Source organism: Erithacus rubecula, assembly GCF_903797595.1.
Source record: "Erithacus rubecula genome assembly, chromosome: 3".
NCBI classification, from domain to species: Eukaryota; Metazoa; Chordata; class Aves; order Passeriformes; family Muscicapidae; genus Erithacus; species Erithacus rubecula.
In genome coordinates, this window is record NC_136689.1 from 72,864,049 (window position 1) to 72,889,546 (window position 25,498).

Sequence of the window (25,498 nt, forward strand, 5' to 3'; positions counted from 1 at the left end):
GTATTGGGATTTAAGAATTTCTGAGTTGCAGGAATAAATTTACCTCTCAGTGAAATAAATTCACTGTCTTGCTAGAGATACAGTGAAATAAGAAATGACTAAAAAAGGATTACATTAATATGTATGTATTTATAATTGTACTCCTGTGAAAAAGCTTGCAAGAATCTAAGGTTAGTGATAACAATTTATGAAGACATACATATCCCCAGAAGAAAACTATGGTAACTTGTTAAAACACAACAGTTTCAACAGTACTATCAAAATATATAATTTAGAAAACTTACCATTTAGGAAATATGGGTCAATACAATGCATTATTTAAAAGCAAAGTTTGTACTGAAATAATAATAGAAAAAATTAACTGTTTTATTAACTACTGTGTGTGTACCTTAGGGCTGATTTCCATTCTGTGATAACCACTGATAGTTCTCATCTGTGCTACTGACGTAATTTTGTTTTTTTTAATAAGTGCTATAGCCTTTGCTGTCCCTCTCATGCTGATAATCCAATTGGTGCTCATGATGCTGATGAAGTTCACACACAGACAGGTTTAGTTTGCATCAATTTGACATATTTCATGACTGTATGAGTTAGCTATATGATTCTATTTGACTTACTGCTTTTGTGAATGCATTGAAACATGATTGTTTTACTGGAAAGTGAGATGAGCAATCATTTGCATGTGTGGACAATGCTGGTGGAGAGCAAAGCTAAGTGAATTAGTAGGCAAGCTTTAAATGGGGATAAGCCAAAAAAGAAGGATGCAAGACGATTGTCCTCATGATTTGTTTCATGTTTTCAGCAGTAAGCCAGGCAAAGTGTGACTCACTGTTGGAATCACCAGCAAGGAAAACTATTCAGCTGGTGAAACCTTCTCTCCCTTTTTTAGCAGTCATTATGTATAAAGCACAAGAGTAAAAAAAATCAGTAAATCCACAGAACGCATTCTAAGAAGTAGTATCAGTTGTAAAGTTGAAAAAAACCCAGGTGAATAAACATTTTATATAAAAATAATTGCAAATTAAATGGGACACAGGTTATGTTTGGTGTCTAAAGGTACATTTTCCAATGGGTAGTTGGATAAGAAGCATTACAATTTGCAGACATATAGACATTGTGGACAATAAGCAGTTGGATGAGACCATGATAGTGGCATAGACATTGACAAACTGAAAGCTTTGTGGAAGGATGTAATAAGAAACAGAAGAAGCTCAAAATGCCTCGTGCAAACACTATTGCATCCTGTTTTGTCTCTAATTTCCTGTGTTGATGACAATTAAACAGGTAGTCATGCCTGCACTGTTCAGTTCATAGTGTGCTACTGCACTGATTGCATCTGAGAGTTCTCTCTCATGTTTTGTTTAAAGTGCAAGGTCTTTAGAGAAGGACTGATTATTAGGATAACAGCGTGACAAAGAGAAGAATGGCATTGACACTGCATAAAGACAGTGCTCAAATCTGGAGGTATTACCTTTCTAATAATCCTCAGGATGTGCCTTACCAGCACAGAGCACAGCAGCCCTATTGTATCCAGTATCAGACATTTAATTTTAGGAAAGAGGAAATCTGTTGAATAGGGAAGAGAGCAGAGTAAAAAGAATGCTCAGAATCTAGGAAGCAAAAATTCCTGTGAAGAGAGATGGAAGGAATGGGGATTGTTAGAGATGATATATCTGCATTTCATATCTGCTTGATATGAAATATCATAGCAAAAAGGAAGAGAATAATGCCCATTATGCTAAACCAGAGTATATGTAGAGCAAAACCCAGAGGACTTAAATTTCAACCAGGCAGTTTCATGTTAAGCACCTGAAAAATCTTTCACTTGTAAATGTAGCTAAAATGTAGAAGAGCCTAATTGAGAGACTCTGAATTCTCTGTCCTCAGCGATTTCTGGGACAGATTAGACATCATGTGGAAATGACACCTGTCATTTCTGACTCTTCTTGTGACCTTAGGGAGGGATTTCGAATGCTATCCAGCTCTACTTAAGATAATGCTGGATCTCTGGTTGGTTTCTCTAGGTGTCACTATAACAATCTGTATTTATAACTACAGTAAAAACAGATATCTGATGGCTACATGGATAACAAAGTGAAAAATCACTTAAGTGGCAGGTTGCCACTTTAATAATGTAATATACTGGTCTAAGTTCAGGGAGGTCTTAACTGGAGAAGTTCCAGAAATTATAGAAGATGACATTGATTCCTCATAAGTGTACCTATAAAATTAAGCTTTCTCTTTGAATGCTGTCTAGAATAAGGTTGCCCAACAAAAAGAAATTCTCAGGCAAAGACTGCTTACCTAATCTTACATATATGTGTAAATATTTATCAATTTTAAAAGTTTCCAAATTAAATCTCAGATCCCTTTTACCTATGTTGTGAAGCATGTGGGCTTTTAATCCTAGTTTTATATGTGTAGATGAACAAATTCTCCACAGAAATGGCTAAACCTTGAATTCTACCATGCACAAGTCAGGTGAATAAGTAGCTGCATAAATAAACTCAGTTATCCTTATAGATGTGTTTCCATGATGCTGCAAGGCTAAAAATCTCAGACTTTGTTTTGGCTGCCGTGGGAAATCCTTTAGACTCTGTAAGGGGTTTTTGTCCAGCCTGCATTTTCTTAACAGGAATCTTTGAAAAATCCTAGGAGTAGCAAGACAAATAAGAAACTTGAGTTATCTGGGCCAGTATTAGACGAATTCATAAGGATACAGGGGCAAAATTCAATCACGTTTACATCTAGTGGCATGCAAGGATTTTTTCAAAAAAGGATGAGTTCCAGTTCTTCTGGATGCATTTTCTTCCATGCTACATACATTTTCAACTTTAATGAGCATTCTCTCATAAGTAAGTAGCCCTATCTCCCCTTTAGAGTGACACAAAGAAATGAGCTACTCATGCTTCAGTGTTTTCTAAAAAAAAACATTTAAAAAAACAAATGGAATTTTAAAACACACACATACTTCTTTATGACAGATAACAAAATTAGAGGCTAAAATTAGCTACTGAGTTTCATGGCTTTGCAAGGACTTGTATACTCCTTTGTAAATTATACTATTCTGTTTTCTAGGGTTTGTTTTGAACTTTCAATTGTCAAACTTTAAATCAAACTGTAAAGCTGAAATAAAGATAATTTAAGGTAGGCTTTTAAGTGTTGTCATAGTTTTGCAGCTAGCATGAGCTTTATTATTGGTATACTCTATTGTAAGGGAATAACTAGGCTGAATGAACTTTTTACAGCCAGCTCTGTTATCAATTAAGGACGTGCAATAACATTTTTCTTGTCATCAGTTAATAGGATTGACAAAGATGAAAATCATACTTGCTAATGATCTTCTAGATTTAAAATATGGAACATCTCTAGCTCCTTTCTAGTCATTACACATTTAAACTGCTATGCTTGGAGGACACTTTCATGGCTTGTTCATGTGATGGATCAAAAATAAATTATTTCATTTTTTTAAATTCCTAGGAATTATTTTAATGTCATGACACCCACAGCTTTTCACACAACAAAGACAGGACTCCACGCAAGAGAAGAACCTAGTGGCTTTGATTAACTGTACAAAATGCTCTTAGGGCATGAGGTTTTTTGTGGTGTTTGTCTTTTTTTTTTTTGGTTTTTTTTTTTTTTTTTTGTTAACTACCAGCATTTTCACATACAACACAGTAACTGACTGTTTTGAGGAAGCTGGACTTTGAGGAATAGCTCATGTATTAGTTCTGAGTACACATCATTCCTGTAAGGGATGAGAGAGAGCTACAGGACAGGACTGCTGAAGGACTGTGAAGGCTGACCAGCTGTGGAAATAATTTAGCTACTGTCAATATTAGAATATTTCATCTTGGGCTTGGTGCTCAGTGGGAGGAGAAGGTTTTAATTTTGTCATGCTCCTTTTTCTACATGATAGCCCCAATCTATTAACTCTGGGAAGAGAAATCCTTTTTTTTTTTTTTTTTTCCCATGTTATCTAGTGTACAGAAAACCACATAATGAAAAACCAGTGTCCAGAAAGGAGACAGAGGAGTCCTGCAACTTTATTCGAATAAAGGGAGAGTCCTCTGGTGTCATGGGATTCCTCTGGGAACCAGGGAAAAGAGGCCTCAAGGCTGCTTTTTCCCTGGTTCCCTGTAGTATACAAGAACACACTGGGGCACACGCCCGCTGGGTTCTCTCTCTCAGGACACAGCCTCCGTTTATCCTAAACTCCCGGCTGCATGTTGCCCTGTTCCTTTCCCCATCAGCGGAGGTACTAGCCAGGTACAGCCTTCCCAAACCACATACCACATATCCCCCCCTGAACCTACTATTTTACCCCAAAGCTCAGAAATTCAGGCTTGTGCACACCCACTTGTCTGTCTCAAGCTGTCTGGGCTCGGTAGCAAACCTGCTGCTTGAAGTCAGTCGAGACATCAACACCCATTTCAAAGATGTTAACACCCATCCCTTCACCCATAGAATGGTTTGTAAAGACATTAGCACACATTTTCCCTATCACTAGGAATTTGGTTTTAGCAAGTATCACAGCTACATGCAGTTTGATTTAAATTGTAAAATAGTGTGTGGCATTGGACAAAGACAGAGAACCTTAATTTGTCATAGCTTAGCCTAACATCTATCGTTGTGTGATTTTCTGTCTTGATAGAAAGCTCACCAATCTTCTGAAACAGGACTGTGGTATAAAGTCTTTTCCACAATATAGGCAGTTGTACATATGTGTGTACATATAGAGGTGTACAATATGATCACTTTGGCAATGTCTCTTGTGCTTCTAAACTTTATGATATTGATGTTCCTCAGATATGCTGCGTACTTTTTATTTCTTCAGCACATATTCTGCCTACCTTCTACTCTGCACAATCTTCTCTGACTTGCTCTGACAAGAACACTGAGCAGACTGATAAAGACTTTTTAAGGCTTCTCCAATGATAAGCTATGGATCAGGTATATTTTTCTTTTTCAGGTACAATGCTCAGAACTGGCATTACTTCGGGGAAGCAATTCTGTGAAAGTCAGGGAGGTCAAAGCAGCCACTACCAGAACAGCTCAGCACACCCTACTCTCTTCCACAAGTTACTCTTGGGGAAGAGGGCTGCAGAAACTGAGCCTAGAGGCCATTCAACTTATCCTAACAGGGGGCAAATGGCCCATAAGCCAGAAGCCAAACCATCCTGAACTATGTCTGTAATACAGTAAGTGTTCCTTTTTTCGACTGAGGAAGGCCTTACTTCATAGGTGATAGCTGCCTTGTATTTCCCCAATAATTATGCCTGTTTCCCTATTTAACTAAAATGAATGAAGTTGCTGCCTGCCACATTAAAATCCATGCATGTATCTGCAAAATTTATTTGCCCGTCTCTGTCAAATGAATATTATTTTATATATAGCACTGCACTTTTTTCAACTAAATTGAGGGAAGCCCAGGTGTGTTTTTACTTGGCAGGCTATCTTATTTGCAAGTACAAACTTCAGAATATTGAAAATCTATGAAGACTGTATTATCCACAGGCAAGGGGAAGTGCTAATGTTATGTGGCTCACATCTCTCTGTATTTTAGCTGGGTTTGTTGAAAATTTAATTCCTTTTAAATTGTTCTATTTTTGTAGTAATTCATGTAGCATACCTTTTACTTTAAGTCAGGACAGCAGGCTCTCAGGCTTAAGCCATTTTAAACAGCTCTTCATTTCACATAAACACCAAGAAACAAAGAAGAAGGTGGTGTATTGACTATGAGGGTCTAGAAATAAAGTTAAAAGGCTCTACAAGTAAAGTTATTTTTTGAAATGTAAAGCATTCAATGTCCTTGATGAAATGATGAAGTCATATCCACTAAATAAAATCCAGGAATGGGCAAAATAAAAATCTCTCTTCTCTAGGTATATTACTGTGACTGTATATGTCACTATTGAAATTCTTTTTTCTTGTTTGATTGAAGTACAGGCATATTTTTGGTCAGAAATATGGGAAGTTTGTGGGGGGGGAAAAAAGAGGATGATGTCTGGATGGTAGATTGGAGGGCAAGTTTTTGGTTTTTTGGGAGGGAGGCAGCTTTTTGTGTGTGTTTTGTTTTGTTATGTTGGGAGGGGTTGGGGTTTTTTTGGGGGGAGTGAGGTTGAGGGTTTTTTGATTGTTGGTTTTTGGGGGGAGGGGGTTGTTTGTTTGGGTTTTTGGTTGTTTTGGTTTTTTTGGTTTTTTGGGTTTTTTTTTTTGTCATGGGCTATATCTACTAGATTGCAAAAACATCATCCTCCCAATCAGTCAATCAGTTGATTAGCAAATCGAGTATTTTAGTTTTTCACTGAATGTTACCCAGCTTAAAAGCGTCCAGGTATGGATAGTTTGGACAGTGAGAGCTTTTATTTTTAATAAAAAAAAAAAAAAAAAAAAAAAAAAAAGAAGAAAAGAAAAGCGATTACCCGGAGCTCCAAAAGCACAGGGTGGTTTTCAAGCAAGGGGTTAAAACTACTTTTCACAACTCGCAAAATTTCAGATGCAGACGGTGTATTTTTGTGGGAGGGGGTTAGGGAAAGGGAATCCTCCATACCAATTGGCTGCTCTCTATCAGCTGCAGCTGAGCTCAGGCTGCTGCTGAAGTGCAGTATTGATCTGAAGGGTAAATGTGTAGGGAGCCTCAGAGAGCGATTCAGTCGTATTCTGAGAAGGGAACCAGCCTCTTCCAGTAAGAAAGTGGTTTCTACCTGCCTTCGCTGCCGCGACATCCTCAGTGAAAGAAGGGGAGCCCGAGAAAGGGCAGCTCGCTGCTACAGCACTGAGCGAGCGGGTGCTGCCGCTGTGCTCGCTGCTGCTGCTGCTCTGCCTGGCGCTGCCGCAGCTCCATGTAGCAGGTAAGGCTTTTCCCGGGAAGGGGGAGGCGGAGAGGCCGGGATGGCACCGCGGTGAGCGGGGCTGCGGTGCGGGAGCTCCTGGACCGGGGCACCGAGGGACGCTGCCCGCTCCCGGGAGCGGCGGGGACACGACGGGAATCCCGACCGTGCGGGTCCAGCGGGCTCCGCTCCCTGCTCATCCCGGTCTGGAGCCGCAAAACTTCCTCAAGTTCCGAACAAAGTGTGCGAGCCCGCAGTGCCCAGAGGGAGCGGCGGAGGGGAGGAAGGAGCGGCCCCTTCCCTCCCGCTCTGTAGGCGTGCAGCCTCCGCCGGGTCGGGCAGCGGCCCCGGGGACACAGGTGCCTGTGGCACCAAGGCGCGGGTGCCGCCGCTCCGGCTGGGCTGGATGGCTGCTGACATCAGGGCTGATGAGAGGGAGAATACAGCGTGCCAAACTGGGCACTCCGCTGACAGGGAAAATAGCTGAGAGATGGTGTGAAACTCGTGAGACTGGGAATGTATTTGTCATTTTTATGTCCCTTTTTTTTTTTCCTTATTTTTAATTTATTTTCTTTATTTTAAGCTCTCAGAACTCTGTGTGTGTGTGAATACGGGGGTGGGGGTGGATTTCTGCAGCATTGGCGTTTAAAGTAATAAGGTTCAATTAAAGGAAAGAAGGTAAGGAATGTGAATTCGACTTGAAACAACTTTGAAAAACACCTGAGCAGCCTCCTCCCTTAAAACAAACAAACAAAAAAAAGGCACTGCAGAACAAATTTCATGGTGACAAACAAAATTTAGCCTTTACACAAGATTTTCAAATGTGAGCTGTGATTTATCATTATAATGTTTCAAACTGATCTTCTACTAATTAACCATGTGATGAACAGTATGACACGCATCATCTTTACACAAACGCTCTAATAGTGGGTTTTGCTCTGAATTACAAATCATGCTGCAAGTGTGCCTATAACAGCGATGTGTGAAGGTACTTGCTTACCTCGAGTATATAATGTAATTTTTGATGTGAATAGCTATGTGATTTTGGTATTTCAATTCTTAATATTTAGTCTAAAGTGAGGAGGATACATGTGTCTTGCCTTCTAAATACCCATTTCAAAGCATGCTATGGTGTGGTGCTGGTGATGGACTTTGTAAATTTCTGTGTTTATTGAGTCATGGTTAACTGTTTTTTTTTTCTGTATTTGCAAATATTTGTACAGAGCTAAATAGGATGCTGGATAGCATCAACGAATGGTTGAGGTTTCTGGTATTTCTTTCTCTATTTTCAAATTCAAATATAAATAGCAAAACCCAGACAATTCAAGAATACTAAGTATGTCTTATTATAATGCATCTTTTTCTGTGTATGTGATTGCATTTCAGATTCAAAGTAAATCAGTGTAATATATTTCCATGAAACCATGCTTTTGTGAAATTAACAAATGTGTCAGGACATTTTTATTTCAGTTTTCTGAACATGGTAAACCTTTCATTGATCACAGTGTGTTCTCAAGACGTTCCAATGATTCTTACAAAATATTTTCCCAGATCTGAAAGCTGATAGTTAGATTGCAGAAGTCATGAGCAGTTTAACTGATAATCTGATTTGAGTGCTCCAGAAAATATCAGCATGCAGACCAAAGTCTTCCAATATACTGATCAAACTAGTTACCTGATGTTTCTCTTCTTAGAGATTGAGGCCCCTGTGGAAGATGGTAGGGGGAACAAATTCTCCTTTGGGGAAGCAACAGAATACTTTGTTTTGAAAAGACTGTTTTGCAAGCAAATTTATTTTGTCTGTCTTGCATCTATCCCATAGATGACATTCATCCTCAAGTTTGCTTTATTTCTATTTATTTGTTTCTGTCCTGCCCCCTTACCTCCCAACTGTTGCAAATGCCAGGTCTATGGTAATTTTTTATCCACTGTGCTGGAGGGATCTCCCAAAATTTGCATTCATAATAGGTACACTGAATTCCCTCAAAGTGCTTGATACTTTGCAATTTTTTTTCCTTCCAAATATATAAAAAGAAATAATGTTTCAGTTGCAATGACATCCAGTAGAGAATAGAGAACAGAATAACATATATAAAGGCTGCAGTTGTCTCCCTATATGCAGTTTCTCATTTCATACCCATCAGTTGGAGTTTTGTTCTTTTGAAGAAAAACGTGACTTGTAATCAGTATTCAGAAGGAAAACAAATGTTTGTTTTATTTTCTTCAACCTTAAATAACCCATTAGTTCAATAATAGTGTTTGAAATTATTACAAAATTTTATAGATTAGCAAATTCCTAAATTGTTTTCCTTAAGTGAGTTTTAGACTGACAGTCTTTTCAGTATTCAAATAATTTTAAATATATTTGTAGAAGAGAATATTTTAGAAATCATTGAGACCTGTGTAATAGGAAAATGTCATGATGTTTTTGTCTTTCTCTGGTTGCTACTACCACAGTGTCTTAAAGGCTTGGGTATAAACCTTTCATAAAAGATTGCAAAGTTGTGCTTAAGTATTTAAGCAGTTATCACAGAATTAGAGCAAACTTACATGTAACTGTGCAAGCACCATTATCAGTTTTTTCCAATATTCTTATGATCACCCACAGTTCAGGTAAATTGTCTTTAATATGTTCAGAGGATCTGCTAGTCCCACATTAACTTTCCTAAACTATTCTGATGTGGACATGCAATGTATAGTCTTACTGTAAAACTGAGCAGATAAAGTCAGGGTGGAACATTGTGCTGCCCTCAAGTAATGAGGCACAGGGGCTTGGGGGTGGGCACAGAGCCTGGTGCTGGCAGCAAAAGACAGCCACTGAAGCACATGGAAACACCTTTTCATTGGAAGGGAGCAGGGCTCTCCTTACCATGTGCCCTGCTGTAAAAGTGGTAAAACTTTAATAATTTCCTGTGCGATGACCGAGTCTTAAATTATAACAACAAAGATTATTTGGAGCACAGTTTTTCTCATTAGGCATAACATCATAAATACCAACCTTCTTGAGAAAGCCATCTAAAGGGAATTTCTGCACATACATTTCTTCACAACAGTGTCTGCCCAGAGGGATCTCATACCTTAGCTCCGGAATGTATTGCTTTTAAAGATTATGAGAAAGTACATGTGTTCATTACACATTATTTTCTAGCTACAATAAAATTGTCTGAGAAAAAAGAAAAGTAATATATTTCAAGTTTGGATATATTTCTTTTGAAAGTTCTATTTTTGTCATCTACTTCTGATTCTAACAACATATACCACTTTTATTAAAAAAATATTCATAGTTTACTAAAACCTTTGCTTATACTTCATTAACAGACATTATTTATTATTATTGATACTCACATTATTATTTAATAGAGTATTATACTCAGTACTGTGTGAAATAATTTTGTGATGACAGCTGCCATTTTGATTAAATTGCAGCAGTTGTCCCATTCACAGTCATAAGGCTTTGAACAATGATTGCATATATGTATTGCTGTTGAGCATCTCTCCTTCTTTTAAGAATACCAAAGAGTTTTCAGAATATTTTTTTTAATGTTGACAAACAGTGACATGTGTGTGTGTGCATACTGACCTAGATGCATGTCCAGAAAAGGGCAATGAAGCTGCTGAAGGGTTGGCAGCACAAGTTTTATGAGGAACATCTGAGGGAGCAGAGGTTGTTTAACCTGGAGAAAAGGTGGTTTATCACTCTCCACATCTGCCTGAAAGGAGGTTGTGGCCAGATTCATCTCTTCCCCCAGTTAACAAGTGACAGGACAGAGGAAGCAACCTCTAGCTGCCCCAGGGGAGATTAGATTGGGTATTAGGGAAAGTTTCTTCACTGCCAGCATGGTCAGACATTGGGATAGGCTGCCTGAGGAAGTGGTGGAATGGTCATCCCTGGATGAGTTCAAAAGGCATGTGAATGTGTCACATTCCAACATGGTTTGGTAGTGAGCTTGGCAGAACTATGTTAGTGGTTAGACTCAATGATTTTAGACATCTCTTTCAACTTTAACAATTTCATGATAAACTATAAGTACAAAGTCAAATGTAAGCAAATTGATGACAGTTCTGCTGGAATTATTCAACATTTTTTGAAAAGCTGGAAAAGGAACATAGTTAAATTTTAATGTGAATTGTTTTAAACAGTAAAATATACTGATTTTTTCCAGTGTGTTGCTGAGTGGAACAACCATAATTTAATCTTATTTCCACATTGTCAATAATTTCTGACAGCTTATGTATTTGAAACTATGTATTAAAGACTCCTAATAAAAAAGCACAGGAGAGAAACACAGAACAAAAAAAGAATTAAAGCTGTTTCCATAGTGTCTTTGATTTTTCTTAATTTAACCATGGCTTTCTATTCATGTCTTAAAAGAAGAAACTCTAATACTTCTTCATTTTTCTGCTCTTCTTCAAATCATTACCTACAGCATCAGTATCTTTGCTGGTTTCCAGGCTATTCATTTGTGAAGCACTTTGAGGTATCTTGAATGTGAAAATTGTTATGAAGCCAAGCACTGCTTTGCTGTTGAGTGACTCATAAAAATGCCTCCACTTAAAGCATTTTTATGTATACATCAGTTTGGGTGTGTTTATACGTACCCTTTAAATGAAGTAATTTTTATAAGACATTTTAAAATGTGAACATGATTTAAGTTTGTATAGCACATTGAGTTGAAGGTATTGCAAGGAATGAATTATGGTTCAGGCTGGCAACAAAAAGAAAAACTACTAAGGAAGTATGTTATCTGAAGTGTTGTGTTTTATAAGTGCATTATGAAAAATATCATGTGGTCTTTGCTTTTTCTTAGATACTTGATAATTCAGTAAAGGAACTGGAATATAGTATTATAAGACATGACACCTCTTTTCAGCTCTAGATTTCACTTTTCTAAAGGTCTTTGTTGTGGAGGGAGGTCTATGGTCTCCTGTGGTACATTAGTTTCTCTCAGTGTTCACTCCTACTGGCCTTTAGGAGCTGTGTGATATAACTCATTGTGTCATAGTAGTGAAAATAAAGTTGGGGTATGTTTCCACATATGTGTTATTTTGTATTGTGATACTATCAGATTTCACAGAGTAAAGGTGACAGTGTTCTTACTTCTTAAAGGAAAAAATAGGGCAAAAGGGTACCGATTCTGTCATCTCTCATTATTAAAATTTGCTGCTCAGAGACCTAAATTTCAGAAAGATGGTTAAATCTGTCTCTTTTTAGGATGCCACTTAAGAGTCTGTCTAATATTAAGAGATAATTCCCTTATATTACAGTATGGTTCTAAGAAGCTGTCTGGTAAATAAAGTATTCTTCCCTGAGACATAGTAGAAGATAATAATCACCTCTCATCACTGAAAAACTTATATTGCTCTTGAATAAAACAGGGCTAAGGCATACTATTTTGGCCTCTTTGGTTTAAAAGATACTCTTTCCTAGCTTTATTGTTCTTTATTGGTTTACCTGGCTGATTTGTGTTCTTCTATTCAGTTAAACTAATTGTGAAATGAAATTGTGAACTAGTTCACTGATTGTGAACTCTGAAAACGCTACTTTGCTAAACTCCAGAAAGGGATTGCATTTCCCTGCCAGATCAAGTGAACTTGTCATAGCTTGTTATAACTATCTCCTTTTTGAAATCTTGTAACAAATACTTTGCTTCTTCTTTTTAGCTGTGTTTATTCTCTGTTTTGTCTCAGTGCATCCATTCTTGATATCTACTATAAAATTTAGCTATAAACTGAATTTTGAGATGTTCTGACCACTGCTTCAATGCAGACACTCCTGTTGCACTTGCTGTCTTTTAATTCCCACTGTCAGTTACCAAATGACAGATTTCTTTTTTTTCCCAAACATCTGTCCTCTAGTAGCAGAGTCAGAGGTGGTAGACTGTGCAATGCCTTCACTCACAGAAGCAGTCTCTTTTTTCAGTTCTGTTCTGTACATTATGTCTTTCTTATAAACCACTGAAAACTTTGACAACAGCATGAAAAACAGTGTGACTTTTAAGGAATTAGAGATGAACCTTGAAAATAACTTCAGCCACAGGAAAACACTTCAAAATAACAAAATGAGTCTCATGGATAATGTGTTAATGATCAACTTTGCTGTCATTGATGGAAATAGCCCTGGTTCTGGTCTTTGTCAGAGAAATAAAGCTGCATGATGCACTGAAGAGACAGCTCAATGAACAAGCATGACAGTCTTGATTCATCAAAATCTTTCATGTTGTATTCCAATAGTAATTATTTATTGCTGTAGAAATTTGCTTTGAAGCTAGATTTTTGGCTAGGTTGATTCTCTAGCCTCTTTAGGAGCACAGAGCAGAAATTAATCTGGTTTAACCTTGGCTGGAGACTCCCTCAGTCTCAAAGCTTGTCTATTCTGTGACTGGCAAACAGCATGCCTTTGGCCAGGCAGGGACTAGGGCATCTGTGTGGCTGCCCTGCTTATTACACACATGCTGGTAGGGCTTCTTTTGGGAGCTGCTGTTAATATGGTTTAGGGAAGCCCTAAAACTGAAACCAGTGTTTTTAATATCTTTATCTATGACATAAGCAGTGGAATCAAGTGCACCATTAACAAGTTATCAGGTGGCCCCAAGCTGAGTGACCCTGAAGGACAGGATGCCATCCAGGCAAGCTCAAGAAGTGGGCCCATGAAAACCTCGTGGTTCAACAAGTTCAAGTGCAAGATGATGCTCCAGGGTCAATCCCAAACATGAGTGTATACTGGGAGCTGAACTTATTGAGAGCAGTCCTGTGAGAAGGACTTGGGCTATTGGTAACTGAAAATCTCACCAGGTGTGTGCTTGCAGCCCAGAAAGACAAATACTTCATGGGCTGCATCAGAAAGAGGTGGTTGTTCCCTCTACTCTGCTCTTGTGACACCCCATTTTGAGTACTGTATACAGCTCTGGAGTCCTTAGCACAGAAAACATGTAGACCTGTTGGAGTGGGTCCAGGGGAGGCCACCAAGATGATCAGAGAGCTGGACCATCTCTCCTACGCGGACAGGCTGAGAGTTGGGGCTGCTCAGCCTGGAGAAGACTCAATGTAGACCTTTAGGGGCTTTTCAATACCTAAAGGGAACTTATACAAAGAGGGACAGTGAGTGTTTTATGGGCAGATATTGATATGGAAAGGCAGAATGCTTTTAAACTAAAAGAAGATTTCAATTATAAGATTTTTTTTTTTAGCTTTGAGAATAGTGAGGCACTGCCACAAATTGTCCAGAGATGCTGTGGGTGCCCCATCATTAAAGGTGCTCAAGGTCAGGTTGGATGGAACTTTGAGCAATCGTATCAGGGGGACATCCCCGGCCATTGCAGGGGTTTGGATCTACATAATCTTTAAGGTCCCTTCCAATCTTAACCACTCTATATTTCTATAAAATACTGGTATTCATTCTCTCTTTCTTCTGATAGTATAGTATCTCAGTGACAGGAGCAGAGACTAATTCTATCTATAAGCAAATATCAGTGTAAAAGAAAGGAGAAAAAAAAATACAGCAAAATGTTGCTAACGTTGGATTCCAAAACCTCATCCATATGTCAGAAGAAAAGAATGAGCTTTTCGGGACAATGCAAATATTATTTCTACAGTGTACAACTCAAAAGAAATGAATTAGTTGTCAGTGTCACTTATTTGGCTATGGCAGAGAGAGAGATGATCAAAGAATAGGTTGCAGCTTTTTTTTTGTCCTGTATTCATAATGCTTGTCGTAAGCAGTTGTGTTGATTTCTATACATTCTTCTCTAATTTATTAGTTGTCCTTTTACACTGAGAGAATGCATTTTTATTCAATTACTAGATCAAATAGAAATCAAGAAGAACTCATCAGAGGCCCACATACAATCTGAACAGTTTAAGGGTACAAATCTTCTACTTATAAAAGTTGATATGCTATTCATATTTTAGAGACTACCATATATATCATCAGGGAGATTCCAGAAATAAAAGTGCAAGTCCGCCTTCAAAGTTAGAGGAGGGTCTGATAACAGCAGCTTACACAATCATCTAATAATCTGCAAAGGTTGTGTGTGGCTCATGGGGACTTCAGTATTAAGCACAGGAAAGGTTTTTCACTGGAAGTTTTCCCCCACAGCTGTAGTGTGAACTGAATTGCTTAAACATGAATATGACTGTCCTTCTTGAAGCTGCGACTGGAGGAAAAAACTGCATACCTTATATTTGACTCTTGTCAGTAAAAGCAGTGTGCCTCAGTGAATTTCAATCTATCAGGGGAAAGTGTCAGAGGGTCTTGAGGGAGTATGCAGGTAATGAGTATATAATTAAAAGAAAAGTATGTCCCAACAAAGAATTTAGCAAAATGACAGTAGACAACAGTATACAGTAATAGATAGTAATTTATTCTAGGAAACCTTTAGAAATGTAACTGAAATTCTTCTATGTGGATTCCCTAGAATTCACAAAAAATGCTACAACACACAGTTCCTTAAAACACCTTACATATTCTCAGAACAACTGTTTAACAGAGTCATATAGTAAATGATCACAGATATTTTTTAATTTTTCAGGGTAAAAGTGAACAAAGTGGAAGCTAATCATCTGTCCTTCCTAGAAGGAAATAGAAGTGTTTTCAAGGGATTACCAATTTCTCACTATTTATCAAGTTCTTTAGCATATGCTTCTCCCAAGTTATCTATGCAGTTATTGGCGATGATCTCTTCTTCCCAACTGTGAAACTCATTCCTACTTTTTCAGGCAAAAATGGTTGATAGTGTGTAGTAATTTGATTAAAAGATTCATTTATTTCCTTCTCTTATTTCTATTTTTGCTATTTTATAACAAAAGAATTTCTATAAGATTATAATTTTTTTTTTTTTTTTTTTTTTTTTTGGTAAAGAGATATATAATTTGTGATTTAAACTTGATTCAGGAGTATTTAGGGGGACAATAATTCCATCTTCATTTATGATTCAGTAGTCTCAGAGGAAGTCCATATTTCCTTGTTGCATTCATAACTGAATAAAGCTGCCAGCATGCCATAAGAAAAGGAGGGTCATAGGAGTCCTTTAACTATTTGTCTTAACTGGGTTTGAAGCTCAGTCCTGTTATCAAAACTGAACAGTGAAGAACTGGTATTAACACCTGGAACTTATGTCTGTGCAAAATCCAGAGTTTCTAAAGTAGCAATTAATTGGCTTAATTCTGAATTCTGAAGTTATTTTCTGAAGGACAATGTTAATTTGTCATGTAGTGCTTATTCAGAACAACTGGAAGTGTATTCATTTTCTACAGTTCCAAAGTCTTTATTCCTTGTACTGTGAACGTGTGTGAGGAAAAAAAAAAACCAAACAAAAAAAACCAAACCAGGCAAACAAAAAACCCTCCAAAATTAGTGATTATGTTCTGTCTTCTTTAAGACAAAAATAAAATTGAGACACATAAGAATACACTTATTGTGCAAATAAGTGTTTTAATGGTGCACTTTAAAATTATTCAAGTCTAAATGTTAGGTTTTATCTTCATTGCTACCTATCCTTTGAAAACACACTTAGAATCTTGGTTGTACTTGGGCTGTATGCTCTAATAGAATATAAGACCTTGGAGCATTAACAAATCTCTCAGCTTTTAAATAGACTGTGACCTATTCATTTACAGGGCTACTTCAATAAAGCAATAGCTCACTTAGGTTAATGATGGATCATGGTGTGATTCGATTTGCAGAGTGCAGACTTGCCCATTATCCCCTAATGTTTGTATGGGTCATGTTATCACATCCAAATAATGATTCATGCCACCCTTTGTTCCTGAAGATATCACAGTGATTACAGGAAAGCTCAGTGTGCTAGTACACAAAGCCTAGAGGGCTCTGCTGGATGCTGTTGAATTATTATTTTTGGCTAGAGCCTGATAAGGCAGGGAAGTCTCGGGCTTCCCTGTGACACCTTCCTCTTGTGATTCAATTGGCCATCTGGCTGAGCAGACGGGCTGGACATTTGCAGAAATCAGATCTGTCTCTCCCTGTCTTTTGCTTCTTCCTTTTTCCTTCATTTTGGTGAGGAAAGTTAGGACGCCCTGACCTGCTGTGACAGATTATTTACAAGTCAAGTGCCTTATGACTTTCCCCCCTCTACCTTCTCACAGTTTGAGTTTCTAACATGAAGACGGAGCGATTGCCAACAGGAAGAAAACATAAATACTGTGTCCTCCTGTGGTTACTCACAGGAGAGACTCAGGCTGATAGTTACACTGAGAAGGGAAAAAAAGAATATGTTTTCTAGTTGTGAATACACTGCGAGTATCAACAAAATTTCTTCTCCCAGCGTTGCCACATTGTCATTTACACTGAAGAATTGTCACTTAGGCGTAACAATTCAAAACAGTCTAAGTGATAGGATGAGAAGACATTTTGGCTGTGACTGTAAATGTTTGTATAATACTTTAAATGTTTATTTTTGCTTCTCATTTTTGGGGATAATCTGAGTTTTGTCAACCTACCACTGTGTTTATGCTGAATGACCATCAAGCTGCTCACTGGTTCAGCTGCTGACAAACACTAAATCTTGATAAATGCTTCCAATAAAACTGTCATAAACCTCACTAGCACTGAACTCTCCTAGACATAAACCACTCCTAGTTAATATATAGTACAGCTGAAACATGAATGGGTAGAGGAATAGTTTCCTTACTTTTTTAATGCAAAGATATAAGACCTATGGAAATTAAAAAGATGAACTTCTATTTTTTTTTACCAACTGCACATGCAACCTAGATGCAGAAGAAATTGCCATAAGAAATAGTGGTGTTCTTCAAATTAATTTTCTTTTAACTGAATTTAAAGATTTTTCTTTCTGTCACTAAGGAGATATAATAGTTTTACTCAGTTAAATAATATTTTTCTAAGGAAAGCCATTGATAGTGAGAAAAAACTAACTTGAAAGTACCTGTTACCATTGTTTCTTCCAGTTTCTCTGCTTCTGCAGTTTGGCAAACAGCCACATTCAACAGCATCAAGTAGTGACAAAATGTTTAAAAATAAACTTTTTTTTTAACCCATTAGACTTTTTCTCATCCACCCATAAAAACATTTCCTAAAGAGTTTGGATACTATAGAGGGAGTTTTTTGTTCAAATCAGGCACTAGAAAGAGAATTTGGATTGAAATAATATTGCTGTGTTGACCTGTTTGGCATGGAATATGGTAAAAGGATGGGCACTTAAAATATTTCATATATTTGGCTCTCATTATATAACATTTTTTGTTGGCTTTAGAAGTATTATACAAGGATCTCCCCAGAAATAGTGCCAAGGATCTCAAAACTGTAAGCAGATTTCAAACCTAAATTAGGTTTCCCAGCTGCTTAGTGGTATATACTCACATTCAAATAGTGAAAAATGGCTTTTGAAATGTGTACTACATTAGAACTCAGAAAAGTTTAATGTATTTTAATTTGCTGAGTATAGCAGCAAATTTAAGACTTGAAAGTCTCTGGTGATAGCTGCCTGAAGCATTTATAGAGACTTTCTTCCTTTTCCCTCCCCTTGCATCCACAGTATAATGATTTTTGAGGATCAATATTGTATTCCTGCATTTGGAAGCTTAAACTCATGCAGATTTATTTCTGTCCAAAGTTTTCCTACTTAAGCATGTGGGACTTATTGAAGTTTGAAAGGATATTCAAAAATATCACTGTTTCCAAATACTAAAATTCCAGGTCATTCTCTCTCCTTCACAGATCCCATTACCAGTGATAAATTTATAAAAAAATCAAAAAATCCCGGTGTTTTAATCGTATCTAAGAAACATATAAACTTAGTTTATAATCTGAATACAATGACCTATCCTTCAAGCTCAATGGACTAAAAACAGGAACATGTGGGCTTTTTGCAAGCAAAGCAAAGTTTTTCATTCAAACCATAACCATAGTTGTAACTATTATCTACTAATTTCACAGAAGAGTGATTTTTTGCAAGGAAATATAAAGACACTTCAAGATTTCAAAGTTTGTGTTAATGCTGATAATTGCAGATTAAGATGGCTGTCACGTGTAGTGTAAAAGCATAGAATTTTTCCAATTTTATCTTTATCTTCAATATGTAAATACAATGTGTCTGTACCCTTATTTTCTTTAAATTGAGAACAGCACAATAGAAACATGTCCTGAAACAAAATCCTGGTTCTATTGTTATGCTTCGTATAGACCAGTGGATTCCATCCCTGGAAAGAAGGAATTGTAAATGTCACCACTATATAATATCTTCATGGGAATTTTTGAACTTGCTTTTTTCTGTGTGAAAATATGTACATACTCAAACTATTATTTTTTTTTTATTGTCTTTGAGATGATAGAGTTCTTGTTTTCATGTCTTGACATTTTATATGGGAATCAAAGATCCTTAGAGAATTTAGGGCCATAATATCCTTCTGTTGAACTCTAGTTCTCAAGTAGTAGCTAAGCACTCAGATTTTTTTGAGTGTTTAAGTTAAAACGTTATATAGAGACCAACCACCAATAAGAAGCAATGCAAAGCAAGAAATGGTGCTTTTTATGTCAAGTGCAAAGTGGAAAGCTTTGCTTTGGTATCTGTCAAATATCTCTTGCCTGTGTCTTACCTAAATACCCACAGACATGTAGACTTACCCCCATCACTGGAAGCTCATTAAATTCTTCTCTCAGACAGAACACCTGACAGGAAATGAGTCTTCTTCTCACAACTTCTCCTAGAATTTTGTCACAAGCTTTTCCTTCTATGAGGAAAAGACTTTTAAAACTTTTATGGTTTTAATTTATAATTATAACATTAGGCTTTCTTGTCCAAGTAATTTAAAATCCCATGGGAAATGTTATTTCTGCTTCAGATATAATTTAACAGTTCCAACAAAAACTTGTTATCATGGTTTAAAAGGAATGAATAAGAAAGAAATTACTTCTGTAACAATAGTGCTTTTCTGATGACCACTATTGTTGTATCATTTCAATTAAATTTATTCATTTATTTATGCAACATGTGAGGCTAGTCAGCCTCACATCACCTCATTTCATTACCTACCTGCTGTATGTAATGTAAATTAATTTTTGTGGTTCAGCTAGGCATCTAGTCCTGGTGCCCAGCTCTTCCATATTGTGTGTGACAATTTCTTATTTTGAAATTTTTTTCCCCTGTTAAAGTCACACAGTTGCAACAATAGACGTTGACATAATTTGATTCTTATTAAAAAAAAAAAAAAAAAAAAAAAAAAAAGGAAATTAAGCCAGTGGAATCATAAAATAAGGGTGGTCTGAATGTTATCTAGTACTAAGTAAATGTACAGATGTGATGGTTCAGGTTTCATATACTGGAAAACAAAAAGATAATTAATTTGTGAATTCTTGAGAATGAGTCAGTTTATTCATCTTGGGATGAGCTGTAGAAGCTCTGGTCAAAAGCTTCCTGAGGGAAATATTTTTCTATCAAGGATTTGATTTGTAGCTGAAGTAATCATTCTGCAAACAGAATTTGCTTTCCTGAAGAAAAAAAAATTAAAGGAATTAAATAATTGAAATAAAATATTCTGCGGACAAACACTTAAAAACTGAAAGCATTTAATTTAAAAACATTGCATGTTGTAGTTGTTGCCTCATGCTCCTTACTGAAAAGCAGAAACACTATTTCAATGTCCCTCCACATAAAGCTTTACAGCCTTGTCAGTCTTATTCACTAAGGAGAGTGTTGATCTGTGGGACAGGATGGAGAATGCAGGGAAGAGGAGCAGTCCCATTAAAAAAATGAGTACGACTAAACCTGAACTATTTCTGTCATATAAGATCCAAAAATATTCCAACTGGGTAATTTTGCTAAAATTATATTTTGTGGTTTGGCCCCTCCTTTTTCTAAAAAGCAAATACCTTATTTTGAACATTACTTAACTCTCTTAATGCTATCTTGATTAAGCCCTCAAAGTATATTTTATCTGTTGCTTGTGAACTTCATAATGTGGGAAGTTGTCTTTATCCATCTTCTTTATAGAGGTTTTCACCTCTAGTTTATTCAGCACTCAGTTTATTCTATTGCTTCTTCACTGCAGATCAAGACTTGGAGAAGTACAAGTGATATCACAGACTAAATTGTATAAATTTTAGTGCTTAGAAGAATTATTAGGCTTCAGCTGTTTTCTGACAACCTAAATAATTATTTTAGCATCAAGGCCTGACCCTCTTCTACACTTAGTGAAAAGACTGTATGATGTTTCGTCATTCTTGTAACAGCTAAGGCAGATTATTTTTTATCTTTCTTTGAGGATATTTATCAGATAAATAGCTTAATGTTGGTACCTTATGATTTCTTGACAGCTGGCCATAAAACCTGATAAATGCTCCTGCCAACAAAACAACACATGGGTTCCAAAAAAAGTTTGTGATTTTTAATAAGGTAGATTATTTGATTGATGTGCAGTATGCATTCTAATTACAAAGAAAATGAGGAAGAGGAAATTTGTCACTTCCCCATTCATTATTCCTTAATTATACTACAACTAATCAGGATTTATGATTGGCTGAAATAACCCCAGATTTAATTTACTACACTGCCATTACAGACTGATAAAAAGAAATAATGAATTATATCTTGCTGCCAAGACAGCACAAAAGAACAAGGAAATAGGATGAACCTTGAAATATTGTAAACAAGACTCTGTCTGCAAGCTCTCAGATTAGAAATTTATTGCAGCAAATGAAATGCTTCTCTTGTGAAATGACAGAGTGCATTTTTTTTTTCAATATGCAATATTTATGTTATTCTGAGTACCAGAGTGGATCAGTACTGCATGAAACCAATGCATTTATTTTGGTTTTGGCTTGTGTAAAAGCATTTTGCATGCTTTACTTAATATCAAAACATGTCATAAGGGCCAAATGAGTGGTGGTGATAACACAGCTCTGACATTATTACAGTTTCATTGTGGAGCTGAAATGTAGAATGAAAACTTTCATTTAGATGTGGTTATTTTCCTTAAGTCAGCTTTGTTCTACCAGTCTGGGCTTGCTGTTGTATCTGTTATATGCTTCCACTACCAGCATTACAGGTCTCAGTTTTAATGTGTGTATATTAGAGGAAGAAGGTAGGATAAAAAGTGAGAGTAAATTTTCCTTGTTACATTCTCATTTGTGCTCATTTTCTTGTATGGTGATATCAAAGTTACCTGTATCTCCATGATACACTATGAAAACAGGCATATTTGTTTTCATATCTGAATCTGCTGGCTATGCAGGCAAGCACATCAGGTGCCTATGGTGCAAGGTGTGGAAAATTCGAATCAGTCAAAGTTACTTCTTCTGAAGTACTGTTTTGTGTGCCCAGTAGAGGAAAAAAGACATAGGAAGAAAGATGTCAGAAAAGAAGTTAGCACAATGGTTAGTAGTTAAGGAATACTTTTGGGATGTAAGAAAATAAGGTTTAAATCCCTGTTTGCCTTGGCCTTAACTCAGGTCTAATTTTAAGTAACTTCGCCAGGCATATTTTACAGGCATATTTTACAGCCTGAGTCTCTCCAAGGAAGTTATTTAAATTTTTATAAAAATTAAAAGATCATTGGTAGGGACAGGAATTGTAAATTACTCAGTAGCACTGTGGGTAGAATATTCACCCACTCTTTCAGAGGCAGGTTGGGTTTCTGTTCTGAATTGATCCAAACAGAGGCTTCAAACTTTGGTTAGGTCTCCATAACTCTCAGATTAATTGCATTCTGCAATATTAGTTGGCCTAAAATTTAGCTTTAGGCTTTTTAGAGATGATTCAATATTGCCTGTGAGTAGTATCCCTACTTGAAGTCTGAAACAAAAAAATAAATATATATATATAAGAACAAAAGACACATTTTAACTACTTTTTTTTTTTTTTTTTTTTTTTTCCTAGTCATGGGGATGTGTTTTGGCTGCATTTATTTTCTCTTCTATTAGTGTAGATTTAAAATACTTTAAAACCAAATATAGACAGTGAGAAACCGCAATCTGAAGATCTGTAATCCTGAATTTCACAGTGCAAAAACTCTCAAGGTCCTGGCTACATTAAAACCAAGTCATTGAAAATGCATATCTCCTTGTAAAACAGCTGCACACAAAAACAGCTGTTGTGACTCACTGTGGGCTCAGCAACAAGCCACAGGGTCATTTTTATTTCTTTTGATTCTATGTCTTGTAATTAAGTAGGTTCAGTGAGTGAGTCATGTATGGTCAACCATTGGTTCTTACTGCTTTAAATAGCATATAGAAATGATCAGTTCACTAGGCTGTCATTGACAAGAAATCACTGAAAGTTGTAGAAAACTGTATGCTTGTTTTTTCAGTAAGATTCTTTTTTGCCTGCTTTTCCAAGCAGAGTTTGTCCATGATGTGCAGGGTATTTTTTCTATGTATGTGTACAAAGTGAGATCTCAGCACGCTGCTAGTCTTCCTGCTGATGTTCTTATTATCCCTTTGTCTTCTTTTTTTTTTTTCCTTTCTTTTAAACTTTCTTTTTTATTTATTTTGCTTTTTTCTTTCTCTTGTGTATTTCTCTTTTCTCATTAATTTCTACCTCTCTGCTCTTTCTGTATTTTCCTTTCTCCCCATGGAAAGATGTAATGTAGTTCAGTAATGCTGCTGTATTAGATTTAAGGAACCTTCTGCTTCATGCCAAGAAAGCTGGGTCACATCTGCAGCAAACAATGGTTCTCAAATGCATCAGATACAGGGAAAGAAGCCTGAGGCTTCATGTAGCACAAATAGAGCTGGAATATTTTTGTAGTGAACTTCATTTGCATCATGCTTGTACCTTAGTAGACATCTCTTATTTTATTGCATACCTATTTTTACTTATGTACTTTGTAGCTATACACAATTGCACCAAGAAACTGAGTATGTTAAGATGCATCCAGTCTCTCTAATTTTTTTTTTTCTGTAAAGACAAGAAAATATGTATATATTTAATGGTTTTTACAATGTATATATATATTATGGACTCATAGATGAGAAAATTATTTAAAGGAACAAGCTGGCAACTCCTGGATGTAGGTAATCAATGCAACTGGATTTCTGCAAAAGTTCTGATAGAATTTTAGTGTGCAAAGCTGAATCTTAATTCTGATTAATATTACAGCATTATGCATTAGAATGTCTTCTTCACTACACAAGAAATACATTCCTAATGATTTTTTTATTATTGAGGCACTTTAATAATTAGACAACTAGCAAAGAAGAAATGGAATAACCTATCTAGGCTAAGCCTGTGCTTTTTGAAAGATGAAGAATTATTTTTATTATGTCCATTTAATTCAGACATATCCTCCTTGACCTTGGCAAGGTTTGCAATGAGGACTTTTACGATATGATTTCAAGGAAAATGAATGCATTCGAAATTTCCACACAGATTCATACATCTCGGCAACCTTTAAAAATGCCCACTGTTTCATTTTTTAAAGAATTTAACTTATTTCTGTCAAATCTACAAGCTCTGGTTTTATCCTGTTTGTTGAGAACTTTTGAATGCTTTCCAGGTGTTGCTGTGTCTCTTGAAAAACTAAGACAATAGCTTGCAAGTGATGCCATCTGCCTGCATCCTTTGAAATATGTTAACTGTAAACAAGCAGCTTGGAAAAGGATTGATTGTTTCAGTGCTGACCACAGAGGCAGTAGCCAAACCCTTAATGCTGTAAAAACTCTGGCTGTAACTGGGGCTGCAGAGCCACACAGGAGCTTCTCTGTTGTGTCACTGGCACTGTGACTGGCACAGCAGGTGGACTCCAAGGAGGTCTGTGGCCTTCTCAGACAAGAAAATCTGTATCAAATAGTGCATAGCTCACAAGTGCTTTCAGTAGGTTAAATGTTTTGTTGTTTTCTTGGTTTAGGGAGGATTTGAACAGGTGGACAAATGAATGCCGTTTCCCATATTGCAAACCGGGATGAGACAAGAAAGTGCTAAAAGAGGGAAGGTGGAGAAGGAAAATCTGGTTTTGAACACTTGGCTGTGTGAATGAGGACTACACATAAGTTAGTTGATGAGTTTAAAATTGCTAATTGAGTGTTCCAGCAGATACTTCAATTAATTTTTTTCCCCAAGGAAAAGTATCCTTACTTTATTTTCTGAATGTGTCTTGTTCATCATACAGAGTTCATTAATATTTTGACCTGTGCAATATTTTGTTTGCTTATATGGCTGACACCCATGGGCAGTAACTACAAATAAGGTTTTAGTGGACAAAGTAGCATAATTTTTTTGGTGATATTTTTAAAAATGCTGGAAAGTATTTTTCAAAATGTATTTGACTCTATGTTATATATAAAATAAATGTGTAAAATTTCATCTAATAGCTCCACCTGGCATATCAACTTTTGGCATAATTAATTTTACTGTTTATTCATACTATGAAAATGAGATTTTGTCCACTTTCAGTTTAATCAAAAGGCTGCAGCTGATTAACTTTCTTCTGTCTGAGTTCTTCCATAATGGAGTTCCCATGACACCAAACAGAAAATAACTAATTGATCAGCTGCCACTTACCATTTCTTCCTTTACTCTGGCTTTTTCTGAAAATGCTTCTCCTTAGCCTGAGGCATAATACTGAGACATGCACACAGTTAGGGATGATAAAACTGCAGGACAGAGTAATCAAGCCATATAGATGTAGTGGCAAAGAAAATAGGTCCCCTGTGTTCTTTATGTGGCTTGATTTTGTTAAAAATGTTATTTATACAC

General features: G+C 36.5%; 1 protein-coding gene across 1 annotated transcript in view; it reads left to right on the forward strand.

Moving 5' to 3' along the window:
• Positions 1–6,576: 6,576 nt before the first annotated feature.
• CDH12 (cadherin 12) overlaps positions 6,577–25,498 on the forward strand; it is a 526,003-nt gene continuing 507,081 nt past the window's right edge. Inside the window, exon 1 of the mRNA XM_079302853.1 lies at positions 6,577–6,854. The gene's annotated coding sequence lies outside the window, so the exon portion shown is untranslated. The remainder of the gene's footprint in view (positions 6,855–25,498) is intronic.